This window comes from Drosophila yakuba, chromosome 3R (assembly GCF_016746365.2).
Source record: "Drosophila yakuba strain Tai18E2 chromosome 3R, Prin_Dyak_Tai18E2_2.1, whole genome shotgun sequence".
Lineage (NCBI taxonomy): Eukaryota > Metazoa > Arthropoda > Insecta > Diptera > Drosophilidae > Drosophila > Drosophila yakuba.
Window position 1 is genome coordinate 1,024,906 of NC_052530.2, and position 22,417 is coordinate 1,047,322.

A 22,417-nucleotide genomic window follows, 5' to 3' on the forward strand; every position below is an offset into this window, starting at 1 on the left:
GATTCATTGTCTGTTCTTTTTATGATTATGAATTTGGGTCCAGTGTCGGATGATTTAAATAGTCTATTTATTTCGGGAGGCATTGTTGTTGGGCACTAGCCCTTTTTGCTTTGTCACTTTTTTTTTTTTGTTCTCTTTTAATGTCGTTTGTTTGTCCAAAAAATTTTTTTATATGGTTAGTGTTGTTGTTGGTTTTTAACTGATAAGGCGTATAGGTCCGCTGTTAATTAGTCGCACGTCTTTACTTCTCGAAGCTTGGAGTGGTACTGACTATATAATTATACTATATTGAAATAATAATAATTTAGGACTTAAGTTTTTTTAAAGACTTCTTACTTTATTATTATTTCTTTTTTCACATTTAATCTTAATATATTCTATACATTTTATAATTAAAGACTTAAGTTTTTTTAAAGACTTCTTACTTTATTATTATTTCTTTTTTCACATTTAATCTTAATATATTCTATACATTTTCCCATTAATATAATTATAAGCATTTTTAAAAGCTTACTTTTATATTTTTATTTATATACGTTCATAGCGTATATAATCTTAATAGTACTAAAAGTTTAAGTCTTTTTGAAGACTTGTACTTATAATACTATTAAGTCTTTTTATAGACATTTTTTTTAACTTCATATTATTTCCCTTTTCTTCGCAGTTAATTAATTTAAATAAAGGAATTATACTTTTTAAAAGAATAATTTTTATATTTTTAAACATACATATTTATACGTATTTGTTTAATAGTGCTGCAAGCGTTAGTCTTTATAAAGACTTATACTTCTAATACTATTAATTAAATTATATTAATATTTAAAATAATAATATAAGCTTGAGTCTTTTTAAATACTTATTCTTATAATATTATTTTTCTATTAAGTTTTTTTTCCTGTGTTCAATAAATAATAATTTCTAAATATAATATATTTCTAAATATTTTATTAAGTTGTGTATATAATTCTTAGAAATGCCTTGTCTAAATAGACCCACTGCTTCTTAACGTGCAAGAACGCAATAGTTGAGAAATTGGATAAATAGGGAAAGTGAAGGATATGCAGAGAGAGAGAGTGGCAAATACAGTATATCAACGTAGGCGTAGGGAAGACTCGTTAGTCAGGAATGCAGAACAGGGCGTCAATATAGTGTCGCGAAGGTCGAGACGCTTGAATCGTCCTGTTCGTGCGATTGAGCAAGAATCTAATTCTCAGTTTCGTTCTCAAAGGCGTCTAGAACCTGCAATTCGCGCAATTGAGCAATCAGCCGATACTCGACGTCGTTCTGCAAGGCGGCAAAAAAGCGAGAATCAAGCTGTGGAGCTGGTTCAAAATACTGCTGGCCATAGGGAAAGGCGCGTGGATCCAGATCTTCGCGCAATTGAGCAAGCAGCCGATACTCGACGTCGTTTTGCAACGCGGCAAAATAGCGAGAATCGAGCTGTGGAGCAGGTTCAAAATACTGCTGGCCATAGGGAAATGCGCTTGGATACTGCTTGTAAGAATTTGAAACAGTATAACGTCAAATTTGAATTTGATAATGTCAGATAATATTTGATATCGATAGGTTCAGTATTCTTGAATTTGGTATTTCCTAAGTTGTACTTTGAAAGGGAAAACGCCTGGGCACTCTAAGAAAGAGACTAAGGGAAGTAAGACGCGCCAGAAAACACAAAATTGAAACGCGTAAAATAAATGGAAAATAACAGAAATAATTTAATGTCTTTGTCGAATCTTAACATCTTTCAATTTTGTCGTACGAAGTTGTGACGCGTTCTCAAGTTTTGGTGCGTTTTGCCGTAGTGGTAAAGTGAAAGTTTACATAGCGGACAATTAATGAAATTTTCAGAGTTTGGTAGAAGTTAATTAGGTATTGCTGTCACAAGCCTGACGTCATATTTTTTAATAAGCCTAATAAGTCAATATAATTTTCGAAGTAGCAAAATGTCATCCGACGAGGAGAACTTAGACGATACAGTGAGTGAGATTAAAAATCGAGGTGAAAGTGAAAAGAGACATGACTTGGTAATCATGTTAAAAGCACTCAGCTCGGACATAAAGGGTATGCGAATAGATATAAACAGTGCCCGTTTAGGTATACAAAACAATCAACGTGAAATTAAGTCTTGGGCCGATCGTCAATTAAAACCGTTTGAGTGTATACGTGATTTAAAGAACGATTTCATAGAAAAGACAAATTCAAATAAAGACGAGGGCAATACAAATAATGCTACTTAAGATGAAGGTAAAAAACAAGCTAACATCTCGGAAGTCGTCGCTCAACCTACCCAAAAAAGCGTGCAGCTACACGATTTGCCAAAATTCTCGGGAAATACGGAGGACTGGCCACTCTTTAAAAGAACCTATGATGATTCTTCTATAATAATTTAGAATAATTTAGAAAATCTCACGCGTTGACTGTAGCATCCCTGCTAATTTACCCAGATAATGTACAGGATGTGATCGAGGAGTTGGAGTTTAGGTTTGGTCGACCCGAGTTACTCATTCGTCCACAATTATCAAAGATTCGAAATTTTCCGAAGGTTGCATATAACAAAAACGAGCAGATTATTAACTTTGCAACAAATGTTCGCGTGGTTGTACATTTTTTGTCAGCGGCCAACCACAGGGAGCACTTAAATAACCAAATTTTATTGGAAGAACTTGTAACGAAACTACCCACCCATTTGAAGATGGACTGGCTTTAAAGCGCTGAAGGGAGGCATATGTGCCCATCTATTGGCCAATTTTCTACATGGTTGAGTTCAATGGCGAGAATTGTCGGCCGATTACCAGCTGAGGTGGAACTTTCAGGAAAACAATTCGTCGCTCGAAGCTCAAAACCTATATTTATTGCGAACACGCAAATAATGGAGCGCATCCTATGCAAAGAATGCCATGAGCTTGAAACCTGTAAGATCTGGAGGGAAGAAAACGATATAAAGCTTAGAAATTTCTAAGAAGATCAGATTTAAGATTACTGGCATGAATGATCATGTGCGATACGACTTTGTAGTGTACGTAGTTCGACAGATTTTAACTAGCTGGTCTTTTAATAGTGGGTGGCAATTACTAATAAAGAGGACCTTGTACTTCCTTCGCTAGGGATGCGCACTCTTGCTATGCTCGGGTCTAGCTCGCCGTAGGTCGGGGTTCTTTTAGCTTAGGATAGCACGAAACGCTACTACATTTAATAAGTGCGTCTTATTCAAAACAATATTCAAAACTGGACAATTGATTAATAAAAGAAATGGCTTTATATTGATATTACGGATACACGCCGACACGTGTGAAGATAAGCTACAGATTCTGATAAGTATTGGGAATTTGGATGTTAATAATTCCCTAAGTCTTTACCCTCCCTACCATGACAATGCTACTTAAAATATTTACATTGTCCCTTGGCCAAGTTCAAATCAACTCTACCACATATTTAAGAAAGTGTTCAACATAAGTACTCGACAAACCATTAAATCTATTTATTCACAATTCATTCTTTTCCAATATATCTTCAATTATAATTCCATTTATATAAATTCATTTCAGTAGGCTGTTCCATTAAATCTCTTTTACAAACTAACAAATTTTAACCTACGTATAATTATCCTAGTCATTCTCTAACTCTTCATTTCCGTTTATACTTAGTGAGTAAAAATAAGTATATAAAGTAAAGTATAAGTAAACAGATATAAGAAATGGATTATAAAATTAGCAAATATATTATACAATCTTTAGCCAAATGCAGTTTTTATTTTAATTAGACGTTCGAGTGGCATTTTGTAGAATTTTAATATAGGTATTTCATAAAATTGGTTTTTATCGTTGTTGTTTTTTAGTACTCACGACCTTAAATATCCACTCCATGATGTGCGTAAAGTTGGGCCCAAGTTCACGTTGACATTGTCGAGCTGTAGGTCAAATTTTAAAGGTGCTAATTTAAATTCCTATTTAAATGCCAAAAGTTCCGTCAATCTGCGAGTATTTAATTCATGATTAATTGCAATACAAAAGAAAATCAAGAATCAAAACAAAACACCGAAATGCAACTGCAGCGCTGCAGCGATAAGACGGCTGGCAAGTACGCTGCGCTGCGATAAGACGGAATCACTAAGCTAGACCTCCGCTGGTCATATGGGGTGATCCTCACTGCGTAACGTTGATGATGTCCAAATGTAATTAAATCCGATCCGCCCGTCTAAACTTCGTTTAAACCGTCTAAACTTCTACACAGCTGAATAATCTGGATGAGCTCTAGCCTTCCAATATATTTGCCAGTTACCATTCGGCAGGTGGCCGGTTGCGTAACTTTTTGGGATGAAGGTTATGTCGACCTTTGGCCTCTTCTTGAAGCGAACTGGGTTTAAATAATGAGCTGATGCGGGGGTCGACGAGACGGGGGGGGAAGTCGGCTGTAGAGCAACCAAATGCCCTTATATAGGCCTTGGCCTTCCTTACGCCTTGGGGTCGAATCCCTATAAAAACTGGGTTAGAAATGGGAACTCACTATATCGCACTTTTTACCTTTTCCACTTTCACACAAATCATACACAGAAATTTATTTGAATATCCCACTCTTGTTTTTATTATATTGGATATATATAATTAATTTATATCTCCACGTGTATATAATATTTTATTGGGCAGCGACAAAAATTATGAGCGTTCGCCAAGAGGTTTTATCTGATAGTGAATTAAGCTCTGGGAAGCTGCATGTCGGTGGCCACTGCTATAGGCTTTCCATTCCCTAGCTGTACAATCGTACGATCATATTCTGTTCTGATTGGTCTAAGACAATTCTCTCACTTTTTCGGTTATCAAAAGCTGCTATAATTTAGGGCGAGGGTGCCTTGAAGAGTTGTTGCAGTTTAAAGTTTGAGTTGGTCACTACACCCACAGATAAGGGTAACGAGACTATTTCAAGGAAGCCTTATCTGAAGAAACTCCTTGTTTTCTAGCTTGTATATCCTTCAAATGGAATACTCCTAATTTCTTTCCTCTCTCATCCTCTAGTTCGTAGTAGTAGGAGCTACGTTTCTTATAAACTTTAGCTGGGATAAATACGGGTGCCAATTTACTACTGAATTTCTTTACGGCATTACTTTGTGTAAAGTTTCTAGCGTAAACGAAATCGCCGTTTTTAAATTCTATCTGCCGAGTGCGTAGATTGTATCTATTTGCGTTTTCTTCATGGGCTCGGTTTAGGTTCAGTTTAGCTTGCCGTCTCTGCAGTTCTAAAACCTCCGGTTTAGATAACCGAGTGTCGTCCGCTAACAGATTTAGAGTACGCAGGAGACTATAGTCCTTGCCGTTAAGGATCATATTTTGTCCAAATGTCAGGAAGTAAGGTGACGAACCTGTGCTTCTATGTAACGACGCTCTTAAAGATCCGCTAATAGCGTCTAAGTTATCATCCCAATTTGTGTGATCTTTCCCTATATAAGCTCTTACAGCGGCTAGCACCGATCTGTTAAGTCTTTCACTCGCGTTAGCCTGTGGAGAATATATGGCTGTAAGTTTTTGCTGTACGCCAAAACTAGTAAGAAAAGCTTGGAAATAGCTTGACTTAAACTGACTGCCATTATCAGAAAGTATTACTTCTGGAACGCCAAACGTATAGAATATAGCCCCCTTTAAGTAATCACAGATTTTAGGAGCGGTGAACTTCTTAAGAGGTAACAAAAAGTGGAAACGGGTGTTATGGTCAACGACAATCAGCAAACCTATGTGACCTTTTTTTGTGCGAGGGTATGGGCCTAAGAGGTCAATATATAATTTTTGGAATGGCCTTTCTGAGGTTAACGGTTTACCCATTGGCGGTTTTAGAACCGTGTTTGGACTTTTCGTGGTACGACAAATTACACAATTGGATATATAGTTGCGTACTTGCGTAACCATACCAGGCCAAAACAAATATCTTTTTAGTTTTTCTACAGTTTTACTCATGCCACAATGAGATGAACTTGGTGCATCATGAGCCTGAAACAATATATCGGGTACTAAAGCCGAAGGTATCCATAGTTTCCATGGATTTTCTTGCTTTATATCGTCTGATACAAAAGTAGTTCTTTTGTAAATATATCCATCCCTGATTTGTAGATCGGGAAATCTTGATTGATTGTTAGATATTGTCTTTATTAAGTCCAAGTATTCCGTGGATTTGAAATGTGGAGAATCTACGTCAACTATGGGTCCATTTTGACAAAATTCATCGATGGCTGGGTCGTTCTGTCTGGATAAGGTATCTGCAACGACGTTCTGAGAACCGCTACGATGTTTTATAGTGAACGTAAACGCTCTCAACTTCATTGACCATCGAGCTAACCTTCCTGATAAATCCTTCTGCCGCATCAGCCATTGAAGGGCTGCATGGTCTGTTATGACTAAGAAATCCTGGCCCTCAATATACGCGCGGAATTTTTTAATTCCTTTTATAACGGCAAGACATTCTAATTCGGAAACTGAATAATTACGTTGCGCTTTGGACAATTTTTCGGACATATACGAAATCGGAAGTTCTACTCCATCTCGCTCCTGAGCCAGTACGCAACAAACACCAAAAGAGCTGGCGTCACACAACAAAATGAATTGCTTGGAAAAATCTGGTGTTATGAGAATTGGCGAGGCAGTAAGACATGATTTCAAGTTTTCAAAAGCGGTTTGAGCCTCTCCGTTCCATTCAAGCGTATTCTTCTTTTTAAGAAGTTCCGTCAAAGGAAAACTAATAGTGGCAAAGTTTTCTACAAACCGTCGGTACCATCCCGCTAATCCTAGAAATCTTCGCAACTGCTTAATCGAAGTTGGTTGCGGAAATTCTACTATCGCTTTAACCTTATCTGGGTTGGTTCTTATTTGTCCATTCCCAATTATAAAACCGAGATATATGATCTCCTTCATACAAAATTTAGATTTGCTGACATTGATAGTGAGATTTGCTTTACGTAAGCATAAAGCTATCTCCTGTAATAAAAGCATATGTGATTCAAAATCCTCGGACAAAACTAATAAGTCGTCCAGATAAACAAATACTCTATTCCTAAGATGAGCTGGAATGACTCGATCCATAAGACGACAAAGAGTTTGGGCTGCGTTACAGAGACCAAAGGGCATCATTTTATACTGATATAGCGGTCTATTCGGTATTGTAAACGCAGTGTATTGCTTAGACTTTTCGTCGAGCGGTATCTGCCAGTATGCATGCTTCATGTCGATACCACTTATAAATTTAGCTGGTGGTAACCGGCTTAAGATGCTGTCTATATGTGGTAGAGGATATGCGTCCCGCTGAGTAACCTTGTTTACCTCTCTAGAATCAAGACATAGACGGTTCTTGTCTCCTTTCTTTACTAACACGCAATTACTGCTCCAAGCGCTAGTTGACTCTTCGATAACATCTAAGGCTAGCATGTTATCCACTTCAGCGAACATCAGCTTTTCAACGGCAGGTGAAACTGGCCAATGCCGTTGTTTAACAGGACTCGCATTTCCTATATCAATGCTATGTGTGGACAAGGTAGTACGACCTAAACCTTCGGAAGCAAAGGATGGGAATGTTTTTATTACTGTCTCCAGCCGAAGTCTTTCTCCTTCGTTCAGCTCATGATATTTTGGAGAATCTTCATCATCATCCAAAGTACCAATGTCTAACTCAGCAATGTTCGGATTGCTCGTAACTTTATTTAATAATCCAAACTTTTGCCAAAAATCAATGCCTAAATATACATCCTGTTGAAGTTCTGGTATTATAAATAATTGGAGATTGTCTATCGTATCTCCATACTTAATGGAAGTTGTAAGTTTTGACACTACTTTGCTTTTTGTTCCGTTCGCAGCGCGAATTTCGCCAGAACATTTTTTTACGTTGTTGTGTTTAAGGAAGTTCTGAGCAGCTAATCCGCCTACACAACTTATTGTTGCTCCAGAATCTAATAAAGCCTTGTAATCTTGACCCTCTATATTAATATCCGTATAGAGTCTTTGGTCAGAGCTAAGTACTATAGCGGAAATAAGTTTCTGTCGGTCACGACGAACCTTCTTCCAAAATTCTCTCAATCGGCTAGTAGATCGTCTGGGTTTTAAATGAGTCCCTATACTATCTACTTTACCAAATATTTCTCTACGCTTATTATTGTAATTTTGAATTCTTATGTGTAAGGGTATAAAGAAATAATGAATATCAGGCTGACCTAAAGGTTCTATCTCCTGAAATTCACGGGTTTCAGTGATTGACTTTGACTTAGCAACTTCTGAATTTACGGATGCATCTTGTTGCTCAGAGAAACATCCTTTTGTCGGTTTCCCGGATTACAGTTTGGACAAGTCGGCTTGTATTTTTCTTTAAGTCCGCAACCGTAACAAAATATAATTCTTTTAGCCATACAATCATCAAATCTGTGGCCTTGTTTGTCACAATTCCAACAAGTTGGGGTATTACGACGTTGAATTTGGTTTACTTCTTCATCTACTCTTACTAAACCTGTCTCCTCTTCTTCGGTGGTTAATTCTGCCACGCAGGAGCGATAGGGTTTTGGCTTAAACGTCCTGAGATTGTTATAGAACTGTTCATGCCTGCGCACTTCGTATCGGAGTTGTGCTCTGTTTGGGATTTTAAGATGCAGCAACTCATGATGTAAGCTAGGCTTCGAATTTCTAACCAATAACTCAACTAATTGTGCTTCGGAAACTCCATTTTGCAGTCTGTCAATCAACCGTTCCATGGTTTCCTGGAAGTCTTCAAATGTTTCATTTTCTCCTTGCTTGCGTTTTCGGATTCCCTCCCAAATATCATAATCTGTCTCTATATCTTCGAATCTCTTCCTAAATTCGCCACAAAATGTGTTCCAATCGAAATTTGGACTGTTTCGATGAAACTTCCAATACCAATCGCTTGCTTTTCCTGCAAACAGAAGGTACAAATGGTCACATAAAAGTCCAAAATCATTACCTAGATTTTGTTTGGTAAGTGAGCATATCCTGTAAATGAATTCATCTATCCTAATGCTTGTTTTGCTACCATCGAATTTTAATCCCCATTTTTGAATAATTCCTGATACTTTTTCTGGGCTAACATATGAGCTTGCATTGCTCCTGTTTACGCCTCTTGTTTCTACATTATTGTCTAAATTATGAGAATATTGATTTTGATTGGAAACGTTCCTGCTCAAATCTGTATTTGGTTGGATATTGTCAGGTGTGGAATTTGTATGTGTGGGCTGAGGTAATTGAAAGTTGTCCAAATGACTTTTAATAGATGTCTCTATAGTCTTCCCTAAATAAGAGGTAAGGTTATCCATAAGTTGAGCCTGTTGTTGGCTAACAGTAAACTGGATAAAGTTCATCAACTCTGGGTGAGTACTAAGAGCCATACTAGAATTCGTTGGAGGTTCTGTTAAGATCCTATCCAAATTCCCTCTGTGAGTATTTCTTGTAGACACTCCTCGTCTAGGAGGTGTACCTCGGATCCTGCCTGATCTGGTATTTCTCCTTAATGGGAAAATATCATTATTATCCTGACATTCGCTTACGCCAGATGTACCAGCTGTGGCAGCATCTAATTCAGCGAACAGAGTGTTATTAGAGTGAGATAAATTCGATTCGTTGCAATCTGCATTGCAAACTGGACATGTTTGTGTACTTTTTAAGTGATTTATAATGCACTTTTTATGAAATGTATGTCTGCATGATGTTGTTGCTGACAAAACGGTTGGTGCTAAGATTTCTTTGCATACGGCACAGCTATTTTCAACGCCTTGTGAAACTTCAGATGCAATACCTGCACTATGCTTGGCTGCCATATCCTTGTTATTAAGATATGTTGTAATTATTTGGTTTGTCTTTCTTTATGTCGATCACTTCTATCAGAATCTTAGTTGTATCTCTATTGTTAGTGGATTGTAGCTGGTCTATTGCCTCATGCTTTTGTTTACTTGAAAATCGGACAATATACGGACTTATTGAAGTGTAAGTATAATGTATTCCAAAAAATCAAATTGTAAATAAAGTTGAGTGAAGAAACGTATGGTGATGAGCTTCTGTGGATTCGAAACAGTTGCATTTGGTCGATCAATTCTCTTTCAAATTAAATCGCATGTTCCTAAATTTTACTATCCCTTCCAAATCGATGCACTCAATCCAATATGTTAATTTATTGAAATTAGTTATATTGTGTTTTAACTGTGGATGGATTACTTTAGAGCTTAGTGTGCTATAACAAGTTAAGGACTTGTCGGGCTTCACGTCTGGGCGCCAAAATGTGTAGTGTACGTAGTTCGACAGATTTTAACTAGCTGGTCTTTTAATAGTGGGTGGCAATTACTAATAAAGAGGACCTTGTACTTCCTTCGCTAGGGATGCGCACTCTTGCTATGCTCGGGTCTAGCTCGCCGTAGGTCGGGGTTCTTTTAGCTTAGGATAGCACGAAACGCTACTACATTTAATAAGTGCGTCTTATTCAAAACAATATTCAAAACTGGACAATTGATTAATAAAAGAAATGGCTTTATATTGATATTACGGATACACGCCGACACGTGTGAAGATAAGCTACAGATTCTGATAAGTATTGGGAATTTGGATGTTAATAATTCCCTAAGTCTTTACCCTCCCTACCATGACAATGCTACTTAAAATATTTACATTGTCCCTTGGCCAAGTTCAAATCAACTCTACCACATATTTAAGAAAGTGTTCAACATAAGTACTCGACAAACCATTAAATCTATTTATTCACAATTCATTCTTTTCCAATATATCTTCAATTATAATTCCATTTATATAAATTCATTTCAGTAGGCTGTTCCATTAAATCTCTTTTACAAACTAACAAATTTTAACCTACGTATAATTATCCTAGTCATTCTCTAACTCTTCATTTCCGTTTATACTTAGTGAGTAAAAATAAGTATATAAAGTAAAGTATAAGTAAACAGATATAAGAAATGGATTATAAAATTAGCAAATATATTATACAATCTTTAGCCAAATGCAGTTTTTATTTTAATTAGACGTTCGAGTGGCATTTTGTAGAATTTTAATATAGGTATTTCATAAAATTGGTTTTTATCGTTGTTGTTTTTTAGTACTCACGACCTTAAATATCCACTCCATGATGTGCGTAAAGTTGGGCCCAAGTTCACGTTGACATTGTCGAGCTGTAGGTCAAATTTTAAAGGTGCTAATTTAAATTCCTATTTAAATGCCAAAAGTTCCGTCAATCTGCGAGTATTTAATTCATGATTAATTGCAATACAAAAGAAAATCAAGAATCAAAACAAAACACCGAAATGCAACTGCAGCGCTGCAGCGATAAGACGGCTGGCAAGTACGCTGCGCTGCGATAAGACGGAATCACTAAGCTAGACCTCCGCTGGTCATATGGGGTGATCCTCACTGCGTAACGTTGATGATGTCCAAATGTAATTAAATCCGATCCGCCCGTCTAAACTTCTACACAGCTGAATAATCTGGATGAGCTCTAGTCTTCCAATATATTTGCCAGTTACCATTCGGCAGGTGGCCGGTTGCGTAACTTTTTGGGATGAAGGTTATGTCGACCTTTGGCCTCTTCTTGAAGCGAACTGGGTTTAAATAATGAGCTGATGCGGGAGTCGACGAGACGGGGGGGGGGGAAGTCGGCTGTAGAGCAACCAAATGCCCTTATATAGGCCTTGGCCTTCCTTACGCCTTGGGGTCGAATCCCTATAAAAACTGGGTTAGAAATGGGAACTCACTATATCGCACTTTTTACCTTTTCCACTTTCACACAAATCATACACGGAAATTTATTTGAATATCCCACTCTTGTTTTTATTATATTGGATATATATAATTAATTTATATCTCCACGTGTATATAATATTTTATTGGGCAGCGACAAAAATTATGAGCGTTCGCCAAGAGGTTTTATCTGATAATGAATTAAGCTCTGGGAAGCTGCATGTCGGTGGCCACTGCTATAGGCTTTCCATTCCCTAGCTGTACAATCGTACGATCATATTCTGTTCTGATTGGTCTAAGACAATTCTCTCACTTTTTCGGTTATCAAAAGCTGCTATAATTTAGGGCGAGGGTGCCTTGAAGAGTTGTTGCAGTTTAAAGTTTGAGTTGGTCACTACACCCACAGATAAGGGTAACGAGACTATTTCAAGGAAGCCTTATCTGAAGAAACTCCTTGTTTTCTAGCTTGTATATCCTTCAAATGGAATACTCCTAATTTCTTTCCTCTCTCATCCTCTAGTTCGTAGTAGTAGGAGCTACGTTTCTTATAAACTTTAGCTGGGATAAATACGGGTGCCAATTTACTACTGAATTTCTTTACGGCATTACTTTGTGTAAAGTTTCTAGCGTAAACGAAATCGCCGTTTTTAAATTCTATCTGCCGAGTGCGTAGATTGTATCTATTTGCGTTTTCTTCATGGGCTCGGTTTAGGTTCAGTTTAGCTTGCCGTCTCTGCAGTTCTAAAACCTCCGGCTTAGATAACCGAGTGTCGTCCGCTAACAGATTTAGAGTACGCAGGAGACTATAGTCCTTGCCGTTAAGGATCATATTTTGTCCAAATGTCAGGAAGTAAGGTGACGAACCTGTGCTTCTATGTAACGACGCTCTTAAAGATCCGCTAATAGCGTCTAAGTTATCATCCCAATTTGTGTGATCTTTCCCTATATAAGCTCTTACAGCGGCTAGCACCGATCTGTTAAGTCTTTCACTCGCGTTAGCCTGTGGAGAATATATGGCTGTAAGTTTTTGCTGTACGCCAAAACTAGTAAGAAAAGCTTGGAAATAGCTTGACTTAAACTGACTGCCATTATCAGAAAGTATTACTTCTGGAACGCCAAACGTATAGAATATAGCCCCCTTTAAGTAATCACAGATTTTAGGAGCGGTGAACTTCTTAAGAGGTAACAAAAAGTGGAAACGGGTGTTATGGTCAACGACAATCAGCAAACCTATGTGACCTTTTTTTGTGCGAGGGTATGGGCCTAAGAGGTCAATATATAATTTTTGGAATGGCCTTTCTGAGGTTAACGGTTTACCCATTGGCGGTTTTAGAACCGTGTTTGGACTTTTCGTGGTACGACAAATTACACAATTGGATATATAGTTGCGTACTTGCGTAACCATACCAGGCCAAAACAAATATCTTTTTAGTTTTTCTACAGTTTTACTCATGCCACAATGAGATGAACTTGGTGCATCATGAGCCTGAAACAATATATCGGGTACTAAAGCCGAAGGTATCCATAGTTTCCATGGATTTTCTTGCTTTATATCGTCTGATACAAAAGTAGTTCTTTTGTAAATATATCCATCCCTGATTTGTAGATCGGGAAATCTTGATTGATTGTTAGATATTGTCTTTATTAAGTCCAAGTATTCCGTGGATTTGAAATGTGGAGAATCTACGTCAACTATGGGTCCATTTTGACAAAATTCATCGATGGCTGGGTCGTTCTGTCTGGATAAGGTATCTGCAACGACGTTCTGACCGCTACGATGTTTTATAGTGAACGTAAACGCTCTCAACTTCATTGACCATCGAGCTAACCTTCCTGATAAATCCTTCTGCCGCATCAGCCATTGAAGGGCTGCATGGTCTGTTATGACTAAGAAATCCTGGCCCTCAATATACGCGCGGAATTTTTTAATTCCTTTTATAACGGCAAGACATTCTAATTCGGAAACTGAATAATTACGTTGCGCTTTGGACAATTTTTCGGACATATACGAAATCGGAAGTTCTACTCCATCTCGCTCCTGAGCCAGTACGCAACCAACACCAAAAGAGCTGGCGTCACACAACAAAATGAATTGCTTGGAAAAATCTGGTGTTATGAGAATTGGCGAGGCAGTAAGACATGATTTCAAGTTTTCAAAAGCGGTTTGAGCCTCTCCGTTCCATTCAAGCGTATTCTTCTTTTTAAGAAGTTCCGTCAAAGGAAAACTAATAGTGGCAAAGTTTTCTACAAACCGTCGGTACCATCCCGCTAATCCTAGAAATCTTCGCAACTGCTTAATCGAAGTTGGTTGCGGAAATTCTACTATCGCTTTAACCTTATCTGGGTTGGTTCTTATTTGTCCATTCCCAATTATAAAACCGAGATATATGATCTCCTTCATACAAAATTTAGATTTGCTGACATTGATAGTGAGATTTGCTTTACGTAAGCATAAAGCTATCTCCTGTAATAAAAGCATATGTGATTCAAAATCCTCGGACAAAACTAATAAGTCGTCCAGATAAACAAATACTCTATTCCTAAGATGAGCTGGAATGACTCGATCCATAAGACGACAAAGAGTTTGGGCTGCGTTACAGAGACCAAAGGGCATCATTTTATACTGATATAGCGGTCTATTCGGTATTGTAAACGCAGTGTATTGCTTAGACTTTTCGTCGAGCGGTATCTGCCAGTATGCATGCTTCATGTCGATACCACTTATAAATTTAGCTGGTGGTAACCGGCTTAAGATGCTGTCTATATGTGGTAGAGGATATGCGTCCCGCTGAGTAACCTTGTTTACCTCTCTAGAATCAAGACATAGACGGTTCTTGTCTCCTTTCTTTACTAACACGCAATTACTGCTCCAAGCGCTAGTTGACTCTTCGATAACATCTAAGGCTAGCATGTTATCCACTTCAGCGAACATCAGCTTTTCAACGGCAGGTGAAACTGGCCAATGCCGTTGTTTAACAGGACTCGCATTTCCTATATCAATGCTATGTGTGGACAAGGTAGTACGACCTAAACCTTCGGAAGCAAAGGATGGGAATGTTTTTATTACTGTCTCCAGCCGAAGTCTTTCTCCTTCGTTCAGCTCATGATATTTTGGAGAATCTTCATCATCATCCAAAGTACCAATGTCTAACTCAGCAATGTTCGGATTGCTCGTAACTTTATTTAATAATCCAAACTTTTGCCAAAAATCAATGCCTAAATATACATCCTGTTGAAGTTCTGGTATTATAAATAATTCGAGATTGTCTATCGTATCTCCATACTTAATGGAAGTTGTAAGTTTTGACACTACTTTGCTTTTTGTTCCGTTCGCAGCGCGAATTTCGCCAGAACATTTTTTTACGTTGTTGTGTTTAAGGAAGTTCTGAGCAGCTAATCCGCCTACACAACTTATTGTTGCTCCAGAATCTAATAAAGCCTTGTAATCTTGACCCTCTATATTAATATCCGTATAGAGTCTTTGGTCAGAGCTAAGTACTATAGCGGAAATAAGTTTCTGTCGGTCACGACGAACCTTCTTCCAAAATTCTCTCAATCGGCTAGTAGATCGTCTGGGTTTTAAATGAGTCCCTATACTATCTACTTTACCAAATATTTCTCTACGCTTATTATTGTAATTTTGAATTCTTATGTGTAAGGGTATAAAGAAATAATGAATATCAGGCTGACCTAAAGGTTCTATCTCCTGAAATTCACGGGTTTCAGTGATTGACTTTGACTTAGCAACTTCTGAATTTACGGATGCATCTTGTTGCTCAGAGAAACATCCTTTTGTCGGTTTCCCGGATTACAGTTTGGACAAGTCGGCTTGTATTTTTCTTTAAGTCCGCAACCGTAACAAAATATAATTCTTTTAGCCATACAATCATCAAATCTGTGGCCTTGTTTGTCACAATTCCAACAAGTTGGGGTATTACGACGTTGAATTTGGTTTACTTCTTCATCTACTCTTACTAAACCTGTCTCCTCTTCTTCGGTGGTTAATTCTGCCACGCAGGAGCGATAGGGTTTTGGCTTAAACGTCCTGAGATTGTTATAGAACTGTTCATGCCTGCGCACTTCGTATCGGAGTTGTGCTCTGTTTGGGATTTTAAGATGCAGCAACTCATGATGTAAGCTAGGCTTCGAATTTCTAACCAATAACTCAACTAATTGTGCTTCGGAAACTCCATTTTGCAGTCTGTCAATCAACCGTTCCATGGTTTCCTGGAAGTCTTCAAATGTTTCATTTTCTCCTTGCTTGCGTTTTCGGATTCCCTCCCAAATATCATAATCTGTCTCTATATCTTCGAATCTCTTCCTAAATTCGCCACAAAATGTGTTCCAATCGAAATTTGGACTGTTTCGATGAAACTTCCAATACCAATCGCTTGCTTTTCCTGCAAACAGAAGGTACAAATGGTCACATAAAAGTCCAAAATCATTACCTAGATTTTGTTTGGTAAGTGAGCATATCCTGTAAATGAATTCATCTATCCTAATGCTTGTTTTGCTACCATCGAATTTTAATCCCCATTTTTGAATAATTCCTGATACTTTTTCTGGGCTAACATATGAGCTTGCATTGCTCCTGTTTACGCCTCTTGTTTCTACATTATTGTCTAAATTATGAGAATATTGATTTTGATTGGAAACGTTCCTGCTCAAATCTGTATTTGGTTGGATATTGTCAGGTGTGGAATTTGTATGTGTGGGCTGAGGTAATTGAAAGTTGTCCAAATGACTTTTAATAGATGTCTCTATAGTCTTCCCTAAATAAGAGGTAAGGTTATCCATAAGTTGAGCCTGTTGTTGGCTAACAGTAAACTGGATAAAGTTCATCAACTCTGGGTGAGTACTAAGAGCCATACTAGAATTCGTTGGAGGTTCTGTTAAGATCCTATCCAAATTCCCTCTGTGAGTATTTCTTGTAGACACTCCTCGTCTAGGAGGTGTACCTCGGATCCTGCCTGATCTGGTATTTCTCCTTAATGGGAAAATATCATTATTATCCTGACATTCGCTTACGCCAGATGTACCAGCTGTGGCAGCATCTAATTCAGCGAACAGAGTGTTATTAGAGTGAGATAAATTCGATTCGTTGCAATCTGCATTGCAAACTGGACATGTTTGTGTACTTTTTAAGTGATTTATAATGCACTTTTTATGAAATGTATGTCTGCATGATGTTGTTGCTGACAAAACGGTTGGTGCTAAGATTTCTTTGCATACGGCACAGCTATTTTCAACGCCTTGTGAAACTTCAGATGCAATACCTGCACTATGCTTGGCTGCCATATCCTTGTTATTAAGATATGTTGTAATTATTTGGTTTGTCTTTCTTTATGTCGATCACTTCTATCAGAATCTTAGTTGTATCTCTATTGTTAGTGGATTGTAGCTGGTCTATTGCCTCATGCTTTTGTTTACTTGAAAATCGGACAATATACGGACTTATTGAAGTGTAAGTATAATGTATTCCAAAAAATCAAATTGTAAATAAAGTTGAGTGAAGAAACGTATGGTGATGAGCTTCTGTGGATTCGAAACAGTTGCATTTGGTCGATCAATTCTCTTTCAAATTAAATCGCATGTTCCTAAATTTTACTATCCCTTCCAAATCGATGCACTCAATCCAATATGTTAATTTATTGAAATTAGTTATATTGTGTTTTAACTGTGGATGGATTACTTTAGAGCTTAGTGTGCTATAACAAGTTAAGGACTTGTCGGGCTTCACGTCTGGGCGCCAAAATGTGTAGTGTACGTAGTTCGACAGATTTTAACTAGCTGGTCTTTTAATAGTGGGTGGCAATTACTAATAAAGAGGACCTTGTACTTCCTTCGCTAGGGATGCGCACTCTTGCTATGCTCGGGTCTAGCTCGCCGTAGGTCGGGGTTCTTTTAGCTTAGGATAGCACGAAACGCTACTACGTTTAATAAGTGCGTCTTATTCAAAACAATATTCAAAACTGGACAATTGATTAATAAAAGAAATGGCTTTATATTGATATTACGGATACACGCCGACACGTGTGAAGATAAGCTACAGATTCTGATAAGTATTGGGAATTTGGATGTTAATAATTCCCTAAGTCTTTACCCTCCCTACCATGACAATGCTACTTAAAATATTTACATTGTCCCTTGGCCAAGTTCAAATCAACTCTACCACATATTTAAGAAAGTGTTCAACATAAGTACTCGACAAACCATTAAATCTATTTATTCACAATTCATTCTTTTCCAATATATTTTCAATTATAATTCCATTTATATAAATTCATTTCAGTAGGCTGTTCCATTAAATCTCTTTTACAAACTAACAAATTTTAACCTACGTATAATTATCCTAGTCATTCTCTAACTCTTCATTTCCGTTTATACTTAGTGAGTAAAAATAAGTATATAAAGTAAAGTATAAGTAAACAGATATAAGAAATGGATTATAAAATTAGCAAATATATTATACAATCTTTAGCCAAATGCAGTTTTTATTTTAATTAGACGTTCGAGTGGCATTTTGTAGAATTTTAATATAGGTATTTCATAAAATTGGTTTTTATCGTTGTTGTTTTTTAGTACTCACGACCTTAAATATCCACTCCATGATGTGCGTAAAGTTGGGCCCAAGTTCACGTTGACATTGTCGAGCTGTAGGTCAAATTTTAAAGGTGCTAATTTAAATTCCTATTTAAATGCCAAAAGTTCCGTCAATCTGCGAGTATTTAATTCATTATTAATTGCAATACAAAAGAAAATCAAGAATCAAAACAAAACACCGAAATGCAACTGCAGCGCTGCAGCGATAAGACGGCTGGCAAGTACGCTGCGCTGCGATAAGACGGAATCACTAAGCTAGACCTCCGCTGGTCATATGGGGTGATCCTCACTGCGTAACGTTGATGATGTCCAAATGTAATTAAATCCGATCCGCCCGTCTAAACTTCTACACAGCTGAATAATCTGGATGAGCTCTAGCCTTCCAATATATTTGCCAGTTACCATTCGGCAGGTGGCCGGTTGCGTAACTTTTTGGGATGAAGGTTATGTCGACCTTTGGCCTCTTCTTGAAGCGAGCTGGGTTTAAATAATGAGCTGATGCGGGAGTCGACGAGACGGGGGGGGGAAGTCGGCTGTAGAGCAACCAAATGCCCTTATATAGGCCTTGGCCTTCCTTACGCCTTGGGGTCGAATCCCTATAAAAACTGGGTTAGAAATGGGAACTCACTATATCGCACTTTTTACCTTTTCCACTTTCACACAAATCATACACGGAAATTTATTTGAATATCCCACTCTTGTTTTTATTATATTGGATATATATAATTAATTTATATCTCCACGTGTATATAATATTTTATTGGGCAGCGACAAAAATTATGAGCGTTCGCCAAGAGGTTTTATCTGATAATGAATTAAGCTCTGGGAAGCTGCATGTCGGTGGCCACTGCTATAGGCTTTCCATTCCCTAGCTGTACAATCGTACGATCATATTCTGTTCTGATTGGTCTAAGACAATTCTCTCACTTTTTCGGTTATCAAAAGCTGCTATAATTTAGGGCGAGGGTGCCTTGAAGAGTTGTTGCAGTTTAAAGTTTGAGTTGGTCACTACAACTTAAAGAATGTACAAACTGTAAGGAGTCTCGATTTGCCAACCCAGTCGCTTGCAAAGGATCAGCATAATCATTTCGGTAATGTAGCAATATTGGATTACACTGACGCTAAACCAGTTCTGTTCATTGGACTTGACAACCTACATTTAGGTCTTCCGAAAAGGATAGTGGAAACAGGAAGCTCACAACCAGTAGCCATTGTCCAAATTCAAAGTTTGAAAGAATCAGATCTTCATTAAAATCCCGTGTGTGTTTTTTAATGGATGAAAATAAATGGTAAGATCTAGTGACTGAGTTTGTAGAATCCGAGAATTTTGGTATGAGTAATTTACCACCCATAGAATCAATAGATGATGTAAGAGCCAAGAAACTGATGAAAAAACCATTCGAATTGGAAAACAGTTTGTAATCGGATTGCCATTGAAGGAAAATGTAAGAATGCCGGATAGTTACGTGATGGCCGAGAAAAGATTGTACGGAATTGAAAAGAAGATGCACGCTGATCAAGAATTTGCTAAAAAATACAGAGCAGAGATGACTAAATATGTCGAGAAAGCTTATGCTCGCAAACTAAGTTACCCGAAAATTATTGACACATCCAAACCCGTATGGAACATTCCGCACTTTGCAGTACAGTCGGTTCACAAACCAGATAAAATGCGCATCGTGTTCGACGCAGCTGCTGAAGTCGAAGGTATTTTGCTTAACAAAGCGCTACTTAAAGGCCCTGACAATTTAAAGCCACTCTTATCAATTCTTATGCAATTTAGGCAAAATAAAATAGGTGTAACTGCAGATATTCGAGAAATTTTTTCGCAGATACAGATAAACGAGAACGAACAGAGCGCCCAGCGTTTTTTGTGGCGAAATGGAGACATAAGTCAACCGATTAGACACTACGCCATGACGTCCTTAATTTTCGGAGCAATATGTTCGCCATTCTGTGCAAATTATGTCAAGAATCTAAACGCAGAAGACTTTAAAGATCGATTTCCAAGGGCAACGCAAGCAATTGTTGAACACCATTATGTAGACGACATTGTCGAGTTTTACATCTGAAGAAAAGGTAATCGAGATTTGTCAAGAGATCATAACGGTACATTCAAAAGGAGGATTTAAGCTGCGTAATTTCTCCTCGAACTCGAAGAAACTGCAGAATATCATGAACAATCAGGAGGTACAAAAAACTCACAACCATCTGCAAAGTCAGATCGCAAGCGAGAAGGTATTAGGCATGTTTTGGAATACACAGCTTGATGTTTTTAAATTTGAGACCAAGTTCCATCGCATTCCACAGAACGTCTTAAATGGAAGTCGAGTCGCAACAAAGAGAGAGCTATTAGGAATGGTTATGGCGATTTTTGACCTGTTCGGGTTGATTGCTGACTATCATATTTCGGCATTGATCATAGTTCAGAGTACTTGGAGTCTTGAAACAAATTGGGATGAAACTATACCGCCAGAGCTGCATACAAAGTGGAAACGTTAGTTGGCTGAAATACATAATATGCACAACTTTAAGGTTCCCCGAGTTTACTCTCATAACTTACACTGCTGCGACCGATTGGAGATGCATATATTTGTCGACGCGAGTCATGCAGCATTTGCAGCGGCTGTTTATTTGCGCATAGTCTTCCCTACCGCCGTCGACATAGCCTTTATCATGGGCAAAACACGCCGAGCGTGTCTATTCCTAGACTGGAGCTTCAAGCTGCAATCGCTTACTACAAGCAAATCATAAACTCCCAATTAAGGAGACATTTTTTTGGAGCGATTCCAAAACCGTCCTACAGTGGATTCATTCCAAGACAAGAAAGTTCAAACCGTTTGTAAGCCACCGGATAACCGAAATACTTTCAAATTAATTAGAGTCTCAATGGAATTGGGTACCATCGTCCTGCAACACTGCCGATGCCGCCACTCGTCCATCCAACTCCCCGAAAATCGCTGGCCGGAGCTCATGGATACTCGGCCCGAGTTTTTTAAAGCTTCCGCGCTATGACTGGCCGCAAACTACTGACATCATGTTACCAAATGTTTTGGAAGAAGAAGTTCGCCCAGTGCTAAGATGCCAGTTAGCTATACCGATAATAGAGTTTAACCAAAGACATTAGAATAACAAGATGCGTAACGCCATACGATTTTTTTGCACACGATTTTTTCGTGGTGGCTTTTCAAGTGGCTTTTCGCTCTCTCGAAATTTTATTCAAAAGCCAGAGAGCGGAGAGCTCTAGAGCCACCAGCTCTCTTGTACGCATACAGCGACAGCTGACCACTGTATTGGTGCACACGTATGCACATGCATTGTAAAAATGACAAAATATGCCCTTCATCTTAGAAGTTCTTAGACTTTAAATCTATATTATTTTTTATAAATTGACACCACTTAAAAACTCTAGTCTTGCATTGCCTTAACATAACAATTATTCAAATTTAACACAGAAATAATAATAGCACAATCTATGTACAAAAAAATTCATAATAATTTTAAAAGATGACTTTATATTAGAATAATTGTCATTAGAGTATTCAGCGTGCGACGTGTGAAAAATATAAGAAGACAATGATTCTTCGGTGCTTATGTCCGCACTTCGTGCTTCAAGAAATCAATTTTGCAATAAACAGATTCCATATTTTTATTTATTTTATAAATAATATTTTAATTTGTAATTTCTTTTTTTTTTTTCTAAATTCTTTGTTTTAAATTACAGTAGTTTTTAAAATTTACTTTGTATATGTTTTTATTATTTATTATAGTTATTTAGTCAAATTACTAGTATAAAAATTACCAATTTTCAATATTTAAAATGAAAATAAGATTCAGATAAATTATTTTTTTTTATTTTGTTTTGATGTTTTTAAAAAAGCGCGCAATTATGGGTGGGAAGAAAAGCGCGCCAATTTTTTTCCTTTTAATACGTTTTCTTTTTCTCTTAATACGTTTGCTTAAAGCTGACTATACGTAGAGCTCCTCGATTTTTTTTAAATTTCGCTTTAAAATTGTGTTTACAATCAATTAAAGTTGTTTGGTTGCATTGCTAAAGTATGGAAATATATGTGCGAATTATAAATTGCGATTGGTAGTGATAA